Genomic DNA, 21,497 nt, shown 5'->3' with positions numbered 1-21,497 from the left:
GGCAGAATTAACCATAGTCATTTTCGCTGCAAATAAGTTTTTACCTCGGTACAAAAAAAACAAATCCATGTCCCCTCAAACCGCCAGTACACCCATAAACCCCCCCACTTACCTTTTCTCCATCGGCTGCCTCTCCTGTACTCTGCAGCGTCAGATCCATCCCTTTCAAGCGGGTCAGATTTAACACTGTAGTGTCCCTTTTCCTCTTTTTTTTTTGTTGGATTCACTGCCACCAATGCTGAGGAACCGGGGGACACCCCAGCAACCGCTGAAGCCAGAAATACTGAACATAGGCTGAGGGGGCCACCCCTGCATCCACTGCTCTTCATGATCAGTATCTTCGGCTTCGAACTAATGGTGGTGACTGAATTCGGTCAAATCTACCATTCAACCACATTTATTTTTTACAATTTGGCCAAAACGATCCCTCAGAGCCACCATCTGCCTTCCCTTCACCTCACCCCGCCCCTTTCCTTCAGTTGTCTTCCCTTCACCCTGCCCCTTTCCTTCAGTTGTCATGTCCCCCCCAACATTTTCTGCAAAGTTACTCCAGTGCACATAATGAGTGCCAGGGACACCTTCCCCAGCCTCTCGGCCCTGCTGAGGGGGAAAGTCCCGGACAGCTCAGAGCTGTCCTGGTTTCCCGCACAGTGGAGCCCAGTGGTACAAGCTGCCCCTTCTGCCCCCGTGGCTGGCACGTTAGTGGCTGCACCCTGTAATCAAATCATACGATTCTCTTCAAAACTTCCCAACTGGTAGTTAGCCATCTGTGTTTTGGCTTTTTTGGGTTGGTCAGAATGCAAGTATATACATAGTGAACTATAACTATGGAGGGTGCAATAGATCGAGGGCAAACACACCACTCCAAACCCGGACACTACCCCCACACCACTCCACACCCCCACCCTGCAACACCACAGCACTCCACACTGCCACTCAAACTTTCCACACTACAACTCCATGCTTCCACATTGCCCTTCTACACCCCAAATGACTACTCCTTGGCACTACATTCCTCACCCACCTCTACCTCACCAACATTTCCCCGCCCCATCTCTTACCCCATACCAACCCATCAACAGACCTCTCTACCCCCACCATCCCACCCTTCCACACCCCTAGCTACTCTCACAGACCTTTCTACCCCCACCATCCCACCTTCCCAACCCCTAGCTACTCTCACAACCCTCTCTACCCCCACCATCCCACCCTTCCACACCTATAGCTACTCTCACAGCCCTCTCACCCCCACCATCCCACCCTTCCACACCCCTAGCTACTCCCACACACCTTTCTTCACCGATCTCCAATCCCACCCTTCCACATCCCTAGCTACTCTCACAGACCTTTCTTCACCCATCCCTAATCCCACCCTTCCACACCCCTAGCTACTCTCACACACCTTTCTTCACCCATCTCTAATCCCACCCTTCCACACCCCTAGCTACTCTCACAGACCTTTCTTCGCTTATCTCTAATCCCACCCTTCCACACCCCTTAGTATTCCAACTCACACTACCCTACTTTCTCTAACCACACCCACCCACACTCCCACACCTCTCTTTACCACAACTTGCACACCCTTCCACAAGTCTCTCTACCACAGCCCACCCATCCTTCCACATCCCTCTCTACCCACCACCTCTACTCTCATACACATTTACTCACCCATCTCTAACACCACTCTTCCTCACCCCTCCCCATTCTCACCGACCCCTTCCCATCCCGCTCCACCTCCACCCACTAGTCCCCAACCCTCTTCCCACTCAGTCTTTCTCACTGATCACACTCCCCACACACCTTTCCTCACCCCTCTTTAGGTCCACCCACCTTTCCTCACCACATTCTACCACCACCCTACCTCATTCCTCTGTACACACCCCCTCTACCTCTACCCATTCTAGCCCAGTCCACCCCAACCTTACCCCCTCCAGCCCACACTTCACCCCCCACTCTACCCACACATTCTCTACCGCACTCCTGCCCTTAATACCATACCCACCCACCCTAGCTCAGCTCTTCCAACCGGGACCAATCCTAGTTTATCCATGTCTACCATGTTTACGCCTGCATCATACGCCTGCTGCTTCCTACCTTTGCACACCACTTTTCCCTTCCACCTTAGCTCAGCCTTAATATCACCAGTCGTGCATAGTGTTTGCTGACATGTAACATTAATAATTCACATAGTAAAAAGACTTATATACACTGCAGTGACGTTAACCCTTTCTGCTATGTAGAGATGTTTGGAATTACTGACGAAGTAGAGGCCACATATTTACTGCATTTGTTTCCTAGAAATGTAAAATGCAGTAAACAAATACAAACACCAATACAGTGCTTTACCAGAGCTTGTATTTTGGTGTTTGTATTTATTGAAGAACCGGATGTGATGTTTACGAGAAATGACTTACACAGTACGCGGTTAATAACGCGTGCCAGACAGGAAATATCTCATCTGAACTCAAGGCTGCCACAGTTATTCTTTTACTTAAGAAACCTTCGCTTGACCCTCTGGTGCCTTTGAATTATCGTCCTATTTCACTTCTAACATTTCTTATGAAACTTAATGAGTCTCTGGTCTCCCACATGCTCTCGTCCTATATGGAAATGACGGGGCTTCTCGATCCTGCCCAATCTGGTTTTAGGCCCGGTCGGGGGACAGAGAGTGTCCTGGTCTCAGTTTTTGATGACATGACCAGGCTGGTGGATGTGGGAGGGGTCGGTGCCCTGATTTTATTAGATCTGTCAGTGGCATTTGACACCGTGGACCACCCCATCCTGCTTGACCGCCTGGCTCAGGTCGGAATGTCGGGCCAGGTGCATACATGGTTTACCTCATTCCTGGCTGAGAGAACTCAGACTCTTTCTCTTCCTCCATTTCTCTCTGCTACTTTTTCACTTCTTTATGGTGCCCAACATGGCTCAGCCCTGGCTCCTATTCTCTTCAATATTTACATTTGGCCTCTTGTGTGTCTCATTCGCTCCTTCGGCGTCAGGTGCTATTCGTATGCCGAGGACACTCAGATCCTGATCCGCTTATATCTTGATCAGGCTGACGTGTCGTTCTGCCTGCGGCAGTGCCTGACTGCCGTGGGGGACTGGATGAACCGCAACTGTCTAAAGCTGAATGGAGACAAGACGGAGGTGCTGGTTGTGCGTTCTCTCCCTGATCCTTCACGGTGGGTGTCTTCCTTCTGCCCTTCCTCTTTGGGTACCCTTCCTGTCCCTGTCAAAATGGTGAGGAATTTGGGTGTAATAGTCCCTGCCTCACTTTCATGGAATCACAGGTCACCGCTGTTTGCAAGACAGGGCACTTTCATCTCCGAATTTTGAGGAAGGTCCTCTCGCTGATACCTCCTCATTTATATCTTCCTGTAGTTGCTGCCCTTGTGCTCAGTCGCTTAGACTATTGCAACTCTCTTTACTTGTCTCAACCAAAGGGCCTCATACAACAGCTTCAACGTCTGCAAAATATGGTTCCTGGGTTGCCACTGGCTCCCCTTGTGGAGCCCATATATCTCCTGTGCTGCATTCTCTGCACTAGTTGCCGGTCACCCAGCGTATTGTTTTCAAACCCGTAGCTTGGTACACCGTGCCCTATATGCTCAAGGTGCTGAATATCTCTGTGATAAGTTCTCCCACTACCTGCCTATCCGGTCCTTGCTTTCTGCTACTGTAGGCCTACTCGTTGTACCTTCATTTTGTCACTCTCGCATGGGCGGGCGTGCTTTCTCTGTCGTCTCAGCTCGGCTATGGAATGGCCTTCCACTGCACTTGAAAAACTCTTCAAATCACCTTTCCTTTAGAAAGACACTGATAACTTATTTGTTTTAGAATTGTGACTGTAGCAGATGCTATTCTTTCTCCTACCAGCACCATGATGCCCTCGAGTGAACGAGCTCTTAATAAGTGAACCATAACATAACATAACATAACATAACATAACATAACAGAGAGCAGAGACAGTTCCAGTGTGTGTAGCCTTTACTACGAGCAGTGTCGAATTGAGTGACATGTAGCGGTTGGTAAACGAGGGACAGAGACTGGAGGACTTAGCACTATTTATTAACATTGGCCGCTTCAGGCCAGACAGAGTGGTCCTGAAGGCAGAATACAGGAGAGGTGGGTCAGGCGATGAGTCTGGATAGGAGTGTGGACGGATTTGGGGACCATCTTCCATTAGTAGCAGATGGAGTTTGAGTTCCACGCAAGAGATCGTGTTGATGGCCAGGGGGAGCATTCCAGTGGAGTGAGGCAAGTAGGGAAAATAAGTGAAAGCACGAGGAGGCACAGGGAGTGCAGGGGACTGTTAAGCTTTAAAGAGATGAGGAATAGAGATTTTGAGAAGGAGAGTACAGTCAGATGAAGTGAGTGAGGTGGGGGGGGGCAAGACCATAGGTGGATTTATAGACGAGAAGCAGGAATTTAAAGAGAGAGTGTTTTTGCATGGAGATCCATGCAGCATAGTAATGGTGGGAAGAGGTACAGGAGGATCTGGGAAGGGTGAAAAGTTTGTATCGTGCCATGTTCTTTCTGGAGAGGAGCTCCTGCTACCTTTTTTTTAAAAAAAGGTTGTATGTTGACAAAGTATAGTCCCTCATTATAGGTTTGCTGGTATCCTGCTGGTAATTCTGCAAACCTGCCTTACCGTCTCTGCCATCCGATATCCCAGTATTACCGGGATATTATGGGTGGCGGAGAGCTGGTAAGTTACCCATCCCATGGAGTCCGATAGGACACCATGTGATCAGATTGCCTGAATCACCGGCACCGTAAGTAACGGTGCCAGTGATTCAGGCATTTATTTGCTGGTAGGGGTCTGAACTTCCGGTAGGTCAGACCTGCCGGAGATCCGTGGCCCCCACTAGCACGCTTGAAGTGTGGTGGTCTGGAATAAATGCCAGAGCTGGAATTACCAGCATTTTCTCCAGATTGGGACACTTATAATGAGGCCCTACGTGAGCTCTGAGGAAGAATATCAGCAAAGGAGTAGACCAAGAAGTAGGCTTGGGCAGCAGTATAGTTTTCTGAGAACAAGAGTAAAGTGTTTTTGTTGAGAGGTCTAAGGGGGATGGGAGGGATTTCTAATACAATTGTAATCTGGCTGCGGTGGCAGTTCCTGTGATTCACTGGAGAAGTTTCAGGTTGCTTCCAAAGAGAACCCTGAGGTTGCAAGTCATTGGTAAGTGGGTGAGGGGATGGAGGAAAGAGATGGGAGAGTGGGGTTGGCATTGGAGGCAGGGCAAAAGAAGTCTTCTGCCTTTGAGAAGTTCAGCAGGAGCCAGTCTAGAGCCATCCAGTGGCAGAGGTCAGTTAGGGATTTAGATTTGCGTTCGGGGATTGCAGGGGCGAGGGAGGAGAAGCTGATGAACATCTGAGCATTGCCAGCAAAGAGGGAATAGATAAAGCCAAAGGGGGAAATGAGTTTGCTGATCGAGTGCGTGTTTCGTGGGCCTTGAGGAAAGTCCACTGGGAGGCTTGTCATGGAGGAGGTGCTGCAGTCCCACAAGATAGAGAAGCAGCGGCCAAAGAGACAGGAGGACAGTAATCCAAGTACAGTGTCTTTGACGCCAATGAACAAAAGTGTTTGAAGGAGGATGAGGTGATCCACAGTGCTGCAGGCGCTTAGAGGTTTGGAAGGATGACAATGGAGCAGAGGTGAGAGTGGTGGCCAGTGATAAGGGAACCGCTATCATGGATGAGAGCAATCTCTGTGGAGGGTTTGGACCGGAATCCTTATTGGAGGGGGTCAACACCTCGAGCAGTTGTCTATGTGATGAAGGGCAGAGCTCTGAAGGATTTTACAGTGGTAGGCAAAGAGAGAGACAGTTCTGTAGAAGGAAGGTTTGTTGGGGTCCGCAGCACTCAGTTTCTTAGTTTTTTGAGGAGAGGTATGACTGAGGCTGTTTAGTAACAGCCTGGGAACATACCAATTGAGAGAAACAGAGGTTGATTAAGGTGCAGAAGTGGGTGGAGGTGATGGCTGAAAGTTATTTTTAACAATGTGTGGTTCAAAGGTGTCTACTGAAGTGCAGGATGGGTTGGCAGAGTGAAGGATGGATATAGGTGCAGTAGGGACGTGGGGGAGAATTGATGTTTGATATGAGAAATTATAGTTTTAAATTCAAGAATTACTGTGTGGATGAATATATTTGAGCAAAGGATCCTCTCCTGCTGTTGGTCCTGCATTATCTTGGAGTGGGATCTGTAATTAATAGTAAACCTTTTCTAAGTTTTAGTTTGATTATTTCTTTCCTTAGAGGGCAGTTATGTACAGCCTGTCTAAGAGGGATACCCATGTTCTATGCATTTGTATGTGCATTTGCCTCAAATGGCAATAGATCAAACACTATTTAACCATGTTTAAAACCATTCTAAATGTACAGTTCAGTGGGAATATTCTCACGTGGAGTCTTCCCTTAACTGAGTGTGTGCAGAATATTTAATTTGCTCCTTTGCCAACTGCACTGCATTCCTTGCATGGTAAGAATGGAAAGGTGCCCTTCCCGGTGTCCTCAAAATAATTTTGTATCACCATAGCTATACAAGCCATTAAAGATAGGCCAGATGTCTCCCCATTTATTGTTGAGGTGGTGTCACCGCAGGGGGTCAGTGCACAATGCTGAGCCAGGATACATGGCTTACAGGGTTTACTAAAAAGGAAAAACAAGTGATTAGGTTTAGCTGATGTCACAATGTGGGAAACCTCACCAGTTGGAACAGAAAGTGTCATTTTTGGTCCTCAGTCTTTCCTCTCTCTCCAGGATAACTCTGCTCTTATAGGTGGCAAAAAGTCCCTTGCAGTTTCTTTGTTTTTAAGTGTCCCCACACTCCTTTATTTGGAAGGTTGTTGTTAGGAATCCGACCATCCGCACAGTGGGTGTGCGCTCACCTGGGCTTTTTTGAAATGTTTAATTAAATAGAATGATGGCAGACTAACCTTAAAAAAATGTGTGGGCCTAATTCACACACATTTTCCTATGCTCACAGCATGACAAATGCATAGACCGCTGTACTCTGGGTGGACAAAGCCTACAGGCACAGTCCACCCTGTCATATTTAGTTGGGAAATGACAGCCAAGGGTACATGATGCATCTCCAGGAGGGGGAGGACCACATCTTCCCGCTGCCATGTTCAGCCTGATTAACTAGGAAAACCTCCATGTATCTGCCCTGCCCCTAGAGACATTTTAAGACCCATTGCTTCATTTGCGCTGAAGCCAAGAAATCTTAAACTGTTGTGGTTATTAACTATACCGACTACCCTCCTGTCAGTATCCAGAGTGCATCCCTTTTCTTTCTTGGAAATTGTCTGTCCTCTGCATTCCTATACAGGGTGGGTTGTATTTCGTAGTGTTGCATGAACTGTCTGTTGTGATATAAATAATGTAGACATTTTTTATACAACCTTGACTATCCACGTTACCAAAATTGGACAAGGAGGTTTATAATTTGCATGTTATTCCAATCTGTTTGGATCCCTTCTGATGTAATAGAGGTGTGGGGCTGATTGATGGTTTAGAAACCGATATTCACCCCTGGACTGCGGTTGCCCCGGAGGTTGATTCGTCACAGTTGTAGAATCTTTCTTTGCTGGCTCTGTTCTTATCAGGATTTAATGGTTCTGTAGAGAGGCAGATGTGCACATCATTTGTAGAGCCTAGCACCTCAGCTCCATCATACTAGAAGAAGAGCAAGAAAGCACTGTGTTTGACATCTGGTATCATCCCAATACCACATCGAAGGTATGAGAGACGTTATGCGCTCAGACAACTGTATCAAATGTACCCTTGAACTGATGCAGTAGACATGAGCTTGCAGATATTACTCGATATAGAATAACTATCAGTAACAGTCTGGAAGAGGAAAAGTGATGCCACTAAAGAGAGAAGATATGCAGACACTAAACCTGATGTATGGCTATCTAAAGAATAAAGATGTAATTGAAGCAACAAAATAAACATATATGTGAATGAAAAGGAAAACCATACACACTAGGAAGATAAGTGATAAGAGATGTAATCGATATATATACGCAGAAACGCAGGTAGATAAGACAACATAGAATCTTGCTAAAGTAGGAAATAGAACGCAAGTAAGTCGTCCATGTTGAGAAAATGGATGTCAGAATTGTATAATAGTAAACAAGAAGCTTTGAGAAGGGAAACCAAGGCTGCAGTGCTGACAGGCACTGAAATACAGATTTGTGCAAGAACAAAGGATATTTGGTTGTCTCAGAATCAATGATGCCACAGCAAGAAGCAACTGCAAGGTTTGAAATGAGTCACAGAGGATAAGCTCCATATGCAGGACATATGTCTCTTAGATAAAGTAAAGGAGTGGATAATTGCGAGTGCCAAGTATTGTACAATAAAGACGTGGAAAGCATATGCAGAATGGAGTGACCAAGTCTCCAGAGGCCAAGGAGAGTAACAGCACCCAATATAGTTGAATCAAATAGCACTAAACAGAAAGACAGAATGGACAAAATCATGGTCTCCTCACACGTAGTATAAGACCAGAAGACAAGGCCTATTCATAAAGCTCCAGACGAAGATAGCAATGTACCTTCACTCTCATTAAAATTCTGAGGAAGAGAACTGTCAGCAAGGTCAACTACAAAGAAGAAGCCGTGGCTTAGGGCCTAACTGATGAGAGAGGGTAGGCTAATTAGCTAAGGAAGGCAGTTGTCTGACGTTGTTCCCTTGCACCTGGGTTTCGTTATTTACGTGCTAACGAGACGAATGTCCAAGGTTGGTAAGAGAGTGCCAACTGATCATGAGGGTCTATGTAATGGTGGACCATATTGTTGATGGGCCAATCCACTGCTGTTATTACGTTATTGTCTGTATTTTATGCAGTAAGAGGTAGTTCAAGGATTACCTACCCAATAAGGAGCATCTAACGACACTACTAACATTCACATAAACTATATGTATACGTTTCCCTTAACCAATTCCTCCACCTAGTTTGTTTTTTTTGTTAGCCATGTAGGATGATGTCATAGTTGATGTATGTCAATGTTTAAAATGTTTTGTGTAACTGAAATGCATTGAGAGTGTGTGAGCTACAATCTGTTTGTTCGCCTGGTTTCCCTTCTTTATTGAACTGATAATAAAGTAGTATTTTGCCATATTCCTTGAGTCTGTCCGGTTATTTGGGCATGATGCAATTTATTGTGGTAATCCCATTCGGCACTTGGATTGCTCCAGCTGCTATTGCACATGTGGTAGTGGTGTGGATGGTTCACAATCAGTCTCTCTGATTTTTGATGTCTTGCACCATCAGCCTGAAGATCGCAGAGTTTCCTGTGGAGAGCAGACGAATCACGCGTGTAAATTGAGATGGTTGGCAGCAAGAAATTCCTGTCTGGTCCACAAGGGCACCCCGCAGACAGAAGGCGAAGTGGTCGATTGGGGAAGAGTCGATACCGAAGGGCTTGAACTGAGTAACGGACGTAAGTAGAACATAGAAAGTGGCAAATAAAAGGGGAGGTATTGTATTGCATTTATATATATATATATATTGGGGAAACATAACAGGATTTGTTTAAGAGAGAAAGAATACCTCAATACCTATTCTCAAGGAGTTAAAAGGGAATGCATCACAGTCCAGAATGGGGTATTAAAATAGACGATTCCTGCAACAAGGCCAAAGAAGTATGCGTTTCAAACTCCAAAATGGGGTAAACTGGAGATGAGATACTTTTACTAGAGAGAGTAAAAAAGACGATTGCAGAAATTGTTGTGCACATTATTGTTTGGGCTCATGAATAGGTCAGTGTAAGAATTCGATTTGTTTAAAAAAGACACGTGTTTTTATTAGTTGTGATAATTTAGGTTGTAGACTGAAAATATAGAACAATAGCAATAATTTAACTGTTTATCAGACCGTAAAAACAACCGATTGGCACCAATCATAGGAGGGTAACAGTTGAGGTAAGGAATATAGCAAAATAAGATTTTAGATTGTCAATAATAAAATAGTAGGATAGTGAGAATCAATAGAACTGTAACAAAGAAACAAGAAAAATATTATTGTGTAGGCTTGAAAATTGTTTGAAGAATGATTTTTGGGAAATGGGCAGCAATTGATGGTGCTTCCCCGAATTGATTGTTGTGGTATATGAAGTATTGTGAGGGAAGGAAAGAATAACGTTGATATAATATTAAGTAATTAATTAAAGTGATGGCAGAATAAAAAGTCTGGTAATAATTGACAGTTAAAAATAACTTGTCATGGGGGACATACCTCTTCTACACTTATGCAAAACATTACTGAGGTGCACAGCTAAGATTAGGAAATATGCTGAATGAGACACGGCTGACAAAATGTTCATGCCTTGTCCTATACAGGGTTCCCTACCAAGAACAGTATTGTAACATATGACAATATACTTACATGCTGTTTATCCAGGGATAATGTTACAAAAAAGGTTAGCCATTTTAGAGCTATGGAAAATGTATCAGGGCGAGAAAAAAGACCCACCCGAGAAGTAGTGGATGCTTAGTCAGCATGAGGGGGAGGGCACAACGACCTCGGCTCCTCTTTCTCTTTCTGAAGACAGGAGTTCAACCACTGAGAAACAGGGATTCTATCCTTTAAGGCAGCTAAAAACAGCAGCAGGGTATATTAATCCAATATATGCACCTCCCGCTTATACTAGTGAAGCTAGTACAGAAGAAAGTAAGACTAAAGAACGCAAATATATGCTCTGATGTAGTAAATATGAGGAGCATAATGAGAAAAGGGACAGACTGATAGAGATAGAAGAAGAGATAGAAGAAGAGACCAAGAGACACAAAGGAGAAAGATGGAGTTAGTAAAGTAGCAATTGTACAGAATGAGTGGATTGGAGGACAAATGTTACTCAAATTAGACAGAGTATCAATGATGTGAAAAAGAGAGAGGAAAGGGAAAGAAAGGGAAAAGAATGGGAAAGGGCATAGAAAGACAAGAAGGTAAAGGAGAGGAAGCAAAAGGAAGAACAAAGAAGGTATGAAGAGCAGGTAAAGGGGAGAAATAGAAATGATGGGGAGGAGAAGAAACATGAGGAAATAGAAACAGAAACAAACATGAGGAAATAGAAGCACAAAGAGTAAAAGAAAGAAGGTTGCAGAGAAGGTGAGAAGAGAAGGAGAAGAGGGAGATGAGAAGATGGGAAGAGGAAGAACAAAAGGTAATGACAAGTAGTCGAGGACAAACGGATGATGAAATAGATCACATTGCTAACAGATCTGTAATACCAGTCAAAGAACTAGAACAATGGGAGGAACAGAGAAAATCGCAACAGCCCCGCAGGGAGCTGCATGAGATACCTAGAGCACTGACATGGGCCGATCAGCATGAGGCAGAAGGCATAGGGAAAAGGATTGGGGAATTATATCAACAGATGAGGAAAAAATATGGTTACAAGACTAGAGGAAGTATCGAAGCATCTCCACCAAGGGAACCAAGAGATAGATAGGATGATGTAATGATGGACAAGCATAGAAGGCTGTCCTTAAGTAGACTGATCTTGAAGATGAGGAAAGGGATAACAGCCATACCAGTTAGGGTATAATGATGTCAGATGAAGAAAGGGAAGAAAATGAGAGAGCGCGAGGAGAGGGCGCATGTGGCTCTTCGATTGATACAAACATAGGAAAAGGAGCAAAATGGTCAGATTTTAGAGAACCAAAAAGAAAAACACCAGAATCTATCTCATATTCCGAACGACCACGAAGACGGTGGCATAGCATTGGGGAAATATCCACACTTTATGCAAGTACATTGAGGTCATTGCAAGGACGAGGACGAGTGGTCATAACTAACCCCACTTGGAAGACAAGAAGCATGGGTGGATACGATTGTAGAACAGGAAATTCCTTTTATTAGAGAAAGGGGAGGCCGACTACAATATATATGGATAAAGATAATTTGAAATGCAAACTAGCTAATTTAACTTCATTAGCGGGTAAATGGATTTAGGAGTTAGAAAGAATGACAACAGGAATGATATTAGCAGTGGGTGACGTAATAGGCCTACTAGCAGCTATCCTAGGGAAGAAGTCTGACAACATTTGGAGACAAGCGGGATATGCGAGTGTAACAGCACAAAACACGACATATGATGGCGCGCCATTTAATAATTGAAGAGCAGATCTATGGAGGGCACTAAGAGTACAGAATCCTGATACATCCGATATGGGCGTGATTATTACACGGAAAATGGGTCAGAATGAAGATCATATTGCTTATATTCAGGAGATTCAAGAACGTCGGCGTCTTCTGATGAGGGAACCATGGGATACAATCATAGCGTTAATGTATCATATTTTATGTCAGGGATTGCCCTAGCCAGTGCAAAGGCAGATGAGAAAACAGATAGGGATGAAAGCAAAGCCATGGCCAGAAATACAGTTGACCATTGTACATTATTGTCAATTGTTACAAGAGAAGAATAAGAAAAAAGCAGAAAATGGTAAGCTTGAGGAAGCAAGGTTGGTTCAGAAAATGTTGCTAAAATTCATTATAGAAAGAGCAGTACTGACCAGCAGTGAAGGAGTGGTCACACAAGAGTTACCACCTACACAGCCAATCAAATTAGGGTACCCATAGATCAGTGCAGGTAGACATTTTGGCCATGATCTAGAGGAAATGGATTTAGAGGATGCGGAGGCGGATTTCAGAGCCCTCAAGGGTGGAGGATTTAATGGAAGACAGCCACAACAGTGCTGGAATTGTGGGGGGACAGGACATATTGCCTGAGCATGCAGAAGTAGAGGAGGCATGCAGCGGAACTGGAAAATCCAAGAGGTGGGACGGGCTATTTTCTACCATATAGTACAGAACCATTGGAGTATTATTCCCAAGATCACGCAAAGTATTAGACAAGTGCGCCACAAATGCAGCAGATTATGGAGCAGTCCTTATCGCCACAAGGAAAACCACAGAAAGCACCTATGCTAACAGAAGTACAGATGCAACCAGCGATGATGCCAAAATGGAAGGTGAATACAGGAGCCCCACAAAAACCTACACCCAGGATTGGGAGTGTGATAGTAGTAGGAGGAAATCCTTTTACAGGTACAGGGATGAATTTGTATCCACAATAGCAAAGCCCACATAGTGACTTGATGTGTTCAGTACTATCTGTGACACCAGACCCCTAAGAGGAACCGAAGGTCAGGGTAACGATAGAGAGCAAGACATTTTTGCTTCTTGTAGACACTGGAGTGACTCGTTCATGTGTTCGAGAGGGAAAGTATCCAATGTCTGGCATCACCATGAATGCACAGGGCTTCTCTGGGGCTATGAGTTTGGTTCCTTTTGCTGATGAACAAATTTCAATAGGAGAACATGATGTGTCTATGCTACTATTGTATTCTCAGCAGACACCAATTAATATATTAGGGCGTGATTTCATGACAAAACCTAACATGATGATAGCTTTTACTGACAAGGGGATAATATGTTCCACTCCAGGAATACATTAAATGAATATAAGATAATTTTTATTAGCATTTACAGGCCAAAAAGCATTGTGAGGTGTTCCTTTAGATCCAGACGTATTTTTGTATGGAGTAAATATTTTATTTATTTATTTTTATTTTTTACATTTATGAAGCGCACTAACAGCCCAAAGGCATCGTGGCGCGATTACAAGAAGGCATACTTAGTTACACGAAGAAGACAAAAAACAAAGGGTAGGAAACAAGGGAGAATACAGCCTGGTTGTGGTCAATGGTCACAGTGAAACCTGTTACATTAAGGGAATGCGGCGTAGATGACTATGTACACTCAATAGTGCCGCTGTGATAAGCAAACTGGGGGTGGAGGGGGTGGTGGGGGTTAGTAGGGTACGAGGCTTGGCATAGATTAGTGTGGAAGGGAGTGGGTTTAGTTAAATAGCATAGTTTTTAGCATTTCCTGAAATGACAAGTGAGAGGTCTCAGCTCTAAGTGAGTCCAGTAAGGCATGCCATAGTTTAGGAGTGATGTGGGGAAGCCGACGCCACCAGCTTTGGCCCTCTTTATTGAAGAGATACACAACTGGGTGGTGTGACAAACTTCTGGGACGCATGGGTGTGGCTCTGACAATTTCTCCGACAGGTAGGGAGGGGCTGTGAGTGCCAGCCACTTATGACTTAAGGTTAGCGTCTTGAAGGTAATTCGTTCTTTAACAGGGAGCCAATGGGCCGCAAGCCTGGCAAGTGAAATGTGATCTCTTTTGGGGATGTTTAACGCAGCTCTGAAAGCATTTATTTAGTTGACATGGCTTCCTGGATTGATAGGTAAATTAATGATGGTTCTATTGAGTGGAACAAGAACAGTTAAAATAAAGAATAAGCCAAAAGTCATTTTACCACGAGCAAAACAGTACCCCATGTCCAGAGAAGCAGATGAAGATGTATTTGAGACTATATCCACTTTAATACAGCAGGCAATACTGGTACCATCAGACTCAACATGTAACATGGCTTTGTACCCAGTTAAGAAATCAACAGGGGGTGGTGGAGATTTATTCAGAATCTACGCCACCTAAACAATGTTGTGAAGCCGAGTTTCCTCTGGTTCCAAACCCAGCTACGATATTATGTAACATCCCAGCTACAGCCAAATATTTTCCAGTAGTAAATTTAAGGAACACCTTCTTTTCAATTCCCCTTCATGAGAACTCCCAAGATTTGACCTAATTATCGTATAGAAATCAGCAGTGGAAACATGCAGGATTACCACAGAGGTACTGTGAGTCCCCATCAATCTTTAATAGGGTTCTTTGATGGACTAAGTAATTAACAACTTGAAAGCACAATAATTCAGTACATAGATGACAGGCAGAATTAAAATGCACAGGAGATTCAGTCCAGTTAATGACAGTATTGGCAGAAAAATTATACAAAGTGGACAAAGAGAAATTACAGTATTGCCAGGAAGAGGTCCTGTATATAGGGCAGCTAATCTCTCCAGAGGGGAGAAAAGTGACATCTGAGAGAGCAGAAGCAATCATGAAAACTCTAAGACCTGAGACAGTGAGGGAAATGTAGCAATTTTTAGGCCTATGTAATTATTGTAGCGTCTGGATTTTTGATTTCTGTACATATTTTAGACCACTATTAAAAGGACTCAAGGAACATCAGATAGGTAAAGGTGAGATAATATGGACAGACAAAATGACAGAGGGATTGAAGAGTTAAAAAGGGCAATTTGTACAGCCCGGGTGTTAATGATTGCAGAGTATAATGAGGAGTTTTACTTATTTTTGCATTCAAATGGAGTGGTGATGACAGTAGTCCTGACACAGAAGACAACATTAGGACATGGATATAAGCCATTGGCTTATTACAGTGCGATTTTAGACCAATTAATGAGAGGGTATTACCCCTGTGAACAAGCATTAGCTGCTGCTTTTGCAATTAAATAAGCTGCAGGTATTACAATGGGGTGCTCAATGACGTTGATCATCGAGCATTCCTTATTTACCATTTTGAAAAAACCTACAAGCACGTTGACTACACAAGGTGATCATTTCAAATCCAGCTATCAAAAACATTAGATGTAGAGTAGTGAATCCAGTAACATTAACTGTAGAACCAGTAGAAAAAAGAGGATTATATACATGATTGCAAAACGAATACTGAGTTTTATGACGATATTCCCCACATTGAAGAAAACGCTCTAGGAGGGGGGAAATTCTATTAATTGATGGCTCTTCGAAAACAATTGATCAAACGGCAGGAGAAAGACATGCGGTATCAGCAGTAGTCAAGTTAAAAAAGAATGATGAATTTGAATTAGTGACAAGTGTCAGATTGCCATAACATTGTTCAGGACAGGCTGCAGAATTAGTGGCGCTTATCGCTGCACTTCAGAGATATGAGGATGAGGAAGTGACAGTGTTCTCTGACTCTGCCTATGTGATGTAAACCGTACACACAGGATTGTCACGTTGGAATAGGAGGGGCTTCCTTCGCGCAGACGGCACACCAGTGCAACATGCGTCGCTATTGGACAAACCTATTAAGATACTATCGCCGTGGTGAAGTGCGCAGTCCATACTAAGAGGGCAGACATGGTTTCTCACGGTATTGAAGATGCAGACATTAAAGCAAAAAGAGCAGCATATTTTCCCAACATTTCTAATTTTGAAGTAGAGAGCGTTAAGCAAATGCCATAACGGTGCATGATGATGAAAGAAGGCTTTAATATGCAATCCAATGAACAGTTAATTGATATGCAAGGTCGAGCTCCACAAGAAGAACAAGATTTATGGAAAAGATAGGGGTGTTCTTTATCCCCACCAAGGCTATATAGAGACAAGATAGTATTGGAATGCCAGTTATGCCTCTAGCATTATTGAAAGTTCCACTGGATCAGCTTTGTGCAGTCCGTGGGGTGCCTGCAGGGACCGGACAAGAATTTCTTCAAAGGGACACCTGCCAACCGTCTCTGGTTACATGTGTATATTTCTCCCGCTCTCCCCAGGAAACTCCACGGTCTTCCAGCTAACGGTGGAAGCTGTCAAGAATCTGAGGGTCTGGATCCTGAACCATCCATACCACTACCACAATGTGCAGAAGCACCTGGAGCATATAAAGTGCAGGATGGGATTAACACAACAATTAATTATGGGCCCAAAAAAAATGGAAAGACTCAAAGAATATGCCATAGCACTACTTTATTATCCGTTCAATAAAGCAGGGATATCTGGCAAGCATATCAAGTTGCAGCTTACTCACTCTCAAATATATTTCCATTGCACAAAGGTTTTATACCTCAATATGCCTCAGCTATGTTGTCATCCTACCTGGAAAATAATAAAAACATATCGGGCGGAGCGATAGGTTAAGGGAACATATATACATATAGCTTATTTTGGTGTTAATAACATCATTGGCTGCCCTTTTTCTGGTAGGCACGCCTGAAACAAACTCTAACTACATATAATACAGATAATAGAATAACATCATCGCATAGGCCATCCTTATTGGTTGGTATCCACTTCCAACCTTGGACATTCGGCTCGTAAGCAGCAAGTAAGAAAAATGAAACACAGGTGCCGGTAACAACGTCAGACAACTGCCCACTTGGCCAATTAGCCTTACCATCTCTCATCAGTTAGGACCTAAGCCAAGGCATCTTCTTTGTAGTTGACCTTGTTGACTGTTCTCTTCTCCAGAACTTTTAAGGGAGTGAGGGTACATCGCTATTTTCGCCTGGAGCATTTATGATTAGGCCTTGTTTTCTGGTCTTGCACCAGATGTGAGGAGACCATGATTTTCCATTCTGGACTTTTATTTAGTGCTATTTGATTCAATTATACTGGGTGCTATTACTCTCTTTGGCCTCTGGAGAGTTGGTTGCTCCATCTTGCATATGCTGTCCATGTCTTGCATTGTATAATATTTGGCACTTGATCATTTTTACTCCTTTGTCTAATCCAAGAGAAATATGTCTTACATGCATGGCCTATCCTCTTCGACTCCTTTTCTACATTGCAGTTGCTTCTCACTATGGCATCCTTGATCTTTAGCCAAATAAATATTCTTTGTTCTTGCACAATTTTGTATTTCAGTACCTGTCAGCTCGGCAGCCTTGATTTCTCTCCTTGGGGTTTTCAGCTTGCTATGACACAAAACCGACATCCATCTTCTCATCATGGCTGTTTTACCCGCGTTATATTTTCTTCTGTAGCAAGTTTCTATATTTCTCATCTACCATGCCTTTCTGCATTTATAAATCTACTGCATCTCTTCTTACTTATCTTCTCTCTCAGTATATAAGATTTCTTCATATCCACATGTTCATTTACATTGTAACTTCAGCTACATCTTCATTCTTTAAGTATTTACAAATTGTTTTGGTGCGTCATCGTCTCTTCTCTTCATGACGTCTCTTTACATCTGTCAGATTTTTACTTATAGTGTCTGATAGTGTCTGCAGATTTCCTTCTACCATTTGGTACGGTTGTCTGAGTACATAACGTCCTTCATATCTTAGATGCAGTATTGTTACGACACCAGGTGTCATGCACAGTGCTTTCTTACTGTTCTTCCAATATGATGGAGGTAAGGAGACGGACTCCATGAGTGACATGCACATCTCCTTCTCTACATTCCCCCCTTTGGCCAAGTCCTCAACCACCTCCTCACTTCTGTTTACATTTTCTTCACACTGTGGTCTCTTTGGAATCCATATCTTTATCACCCCTGCATGTCATTGTGATGCTGGAAATGCTTTGGAGGAAGAGGGCCTCCCTGTCCTTGTTCTCTAGTCCTTTTTCATGTGTGTTTTGTATTGTTTCCTGCCCAGGAGTCCATGTGGGACTCCTGGCAGTGCAGTTCTTCCTCTTTTCGGTTTGGTGTACAGACCCTTGGGATACCCTTATGCTACCCATGGGTGGGGGTACAACCCTGTACCCCAGAGCAGGCTATGGGCTGGTGGCAGCTCCATGCTGAATTTGACAGGTGCTCTGAGTATCCTCAATTTTGGGATACCCAGGCCCTGCCCTTGCAATCAGTTGCTTCCTGATAGGAGACAATATAGCCCCTGTGGCCTCTTGCTATCTATTCCTTGTTACCTTGTTTTTCCCAAAGTCCTGGGAAGCCCTGACTCTGCGCCTCATTACGAGTATGGGGGTAGCTATGACACTTTTAGAGGCATGGCTACCCCCATAGCGGGTACCGGGTTCCAAGAATTAGGAATTACCAGGCCATTACGACCTTGGAGGGCCCGGTAATTCCCTTTCCTGGAACACGGACCCAGTACATCCCAATTCCCATTTGAGCCCCCATAGGGCTCAATGAGAATGGGGAAGATGCTAACAATGGCCCGTTAATGACGGGCCTCTTGTTAGCATCCTGGTCTGCTAGCGGGTCCCGCTAGGGACTCCTGGTTTTACCAGACGTCCTAAGCGGGACCCGCAAGCAGACCTCGTAATGAGGTGGTAGAGGGTTAACGGCACCGGGAGTTCTACCGGCGCCGTTAACCCTCTACCGCCTTCTTCGTAATGAGGCCCTCTGTCCCTTCCCCCTGACTGGTTGTTGGGTGGAAGTTCCATATATGGTATTATGGGGAAGTCCAGGCCAGACTGGCTGCAGCCTTCCCAGTGGCCCTCATTACGACCCTGGCGGAAATCGTGGCGCAATATGCACCATGGAGCACGGCGGAAAGCTGCCGATAGCGCCATGGGGGTTGGCGGATTTACCGCCCCATTCCGACCTTGGCGGGGCGGTAAATCCCCATTCCCCATTTTACCCTTCCCCATTCCCATTTTTGCCCCATAGGGTATAATGGGAGTGGGGAAGGCGTTAATTGCGCCACCGTAAAATACGGTGGCGTAATTAACAACAAGGTCCCGTAGCGCCATGGATTTCTCCGCCCGGAAAAACCAGGCGGAAAACGCTCCATAGCGCTACGGGAACTCGTAGTAGGGCGGACGGGTCCGCCGCGAATAACGCTGGCGTAAACCCACTCCGCCAGGGTCGTAATGAGGCCCAGTGACTGTATGTTGTGGGTACACCCTTGGGGTGGGACCTGGGTGAGTGGAGTGTGTGACCAATATGCACTTCTTGTTATGGGTGTCTGGTTTCTGGTATGTAATACAATGACTAAGACAGCCCTGCCTGAAATTGTTATGAATGCACTGTGGAGTGCTGAATGGCTGGGTACTTGTCCCAATACACATTCCTTGTTGTGAGTGTCTGAGAGGGAGAAGAATCGCCTGAATGCACTGTGAGCCTGATTGGCTGCCTGCCTGCTGAATGCCCTTCTGAGTGATTGGATGCCTGAGTGTGACCCAGCAGAGTGAATGAGAGACAGAACAGTATATCTGGGGGCCTCTCACTGCTACAAATCTTTCAGATGCTGAAGTCGAAACTGATGCTTGATCTCGACCACCAAGCCTGAAGAAGAAGGTTGTCTGCTGTTACCTTCACCGCAATCTGAAAGCTGCCATGACGTTGAGACTGATCCGAGAGAGGACCTAGGAGACTAGGAGACCTCTCCCCGAGCTACGAGGGACCATTGTGCACTGCTAATCTTTGCCAAAACGCTCTTGAAGTCAGCCTTCGAAAGACTGTCAACCGGAGACGGGGACCGCTGAGGAGAACAAAGAGAAGCACTGGACAGCCGTCCACTGTCATCGACCATGGTTCGCAGGTTTGCTATAAACCCTGGAGGCCCCTTGAAGCTGTGTTGCCCAGAAGCGGGAACCGCTTGACGCCGAGACACGGATGATCGGAGCCGCAACGCTCCATTGATTAAGACACTTTGAATTCAAGGTCGCTGTCGCCAGCACCGCCGACCGCTTTGTTCCGCTGGAGAAAGTCAAGGATGCTGGCGCACCAAAGAGCATCCGCTGGTGGGTTTCCTGCCACCTGAATACCTCAGAGACGTCGACGACTCAACGCCCTTGCTGGGCCAAAGTTCTTCAGTGACTCTCTTTGTGGCAACAAACTATCGTCATCGAGGTGCACCACATGCCTTATCTTCGCAGGACGTCCACGACTGATCATCGACGAGCACCGCCAGGACTTAAGCTGCTGCCTCGATGCCTTTGAACACCATTTCCTCGAGGGATCTCGACGATCTGTGGCTCCTGCCTTAAAGGGAGACGCTGAAGATGGATCTGAATTGAATAACCTCAGCCCTTTAAGATGAGTAGCAATTACCCTGGAGATGAATGGGGATGCAGATTTTATTCATAAATCAATAATCAAAACAACTCCGTTAGTTGGCAAAAAAGGATAACTGTTTTATTTTCAATTGTCTAAAACAGGGAGTATAACGAACATCAATGAATTTGCTTGAACCTCTTACTCTACTACTTTCATAAAAAACAGAACTTTTGTATCAAAAACTCATCATCATGGATGTTGACCTACGTCACTACCAACGTCATCCTACGTGGCAAACTACAAAACCTAGTGGCAACTGTGATAGGCTCTTAGTGAACTTCTAAATATATGATCGATACTAGTATGGGACAGTGAGTGAAAATAATTGGTTTCTTAACAACAGGTGATGCAACTAAGCCCTCCCCTCAAAATGTCCATAATGAACGTCACTAAATACACATGACTACACAACCTATAGGACCCTTAATTACGCAGTCCCATACAATTGGTTGGCACTATAACCTTTGTCAGTACTTTTCCACCTAAGTTAGCAGCACGCAGGATGGCCTTTCAGGTGCTGGTGAGCTTATCTTAACCCCAGCTTCCCACCAATTAGCATATCAATCTGTCATCACCTCAGTGGTCAGGGTAGTCAATTAGGCTTTGAAGCTCGGCCTTGAGTTTGTTCTGTACTGTGGAGAATCAGGGGAGTGAAGGCACGCTCTGCCCTCATTCGTGGGTGTGAGCATCTTGCTCGTCCAACTTCATCCTGCCACGTGACTGAAGACCATGATTTTGAGCTTTCACTGTCTTTAAAATACTATTTTTTAATAGACCTCTGATGTCTTCCTTGTTCTGTTCATGTCTTCTGAACAGGAGCTGTTCTTTCCCATGG

The sequence above is a fragment of the Ambystoma mexicanum genome, chromosome 13, assembly GCF_040938575.1.
Source record: "Ambystoma mexicanum isolate Mex_15411 chromosome 13, UKY_AmexF1_1, whole genome shotgun sequence".
Taxonomy (NCBI): Eukaryota; Metazoa; Chordata; class Amphibia; order Caudata; family Ambystomatidae; genus Ambystoma; species Ambystoma mexicanum.
Note: the sequence above shows the minus strand (reverse complement) of the source record.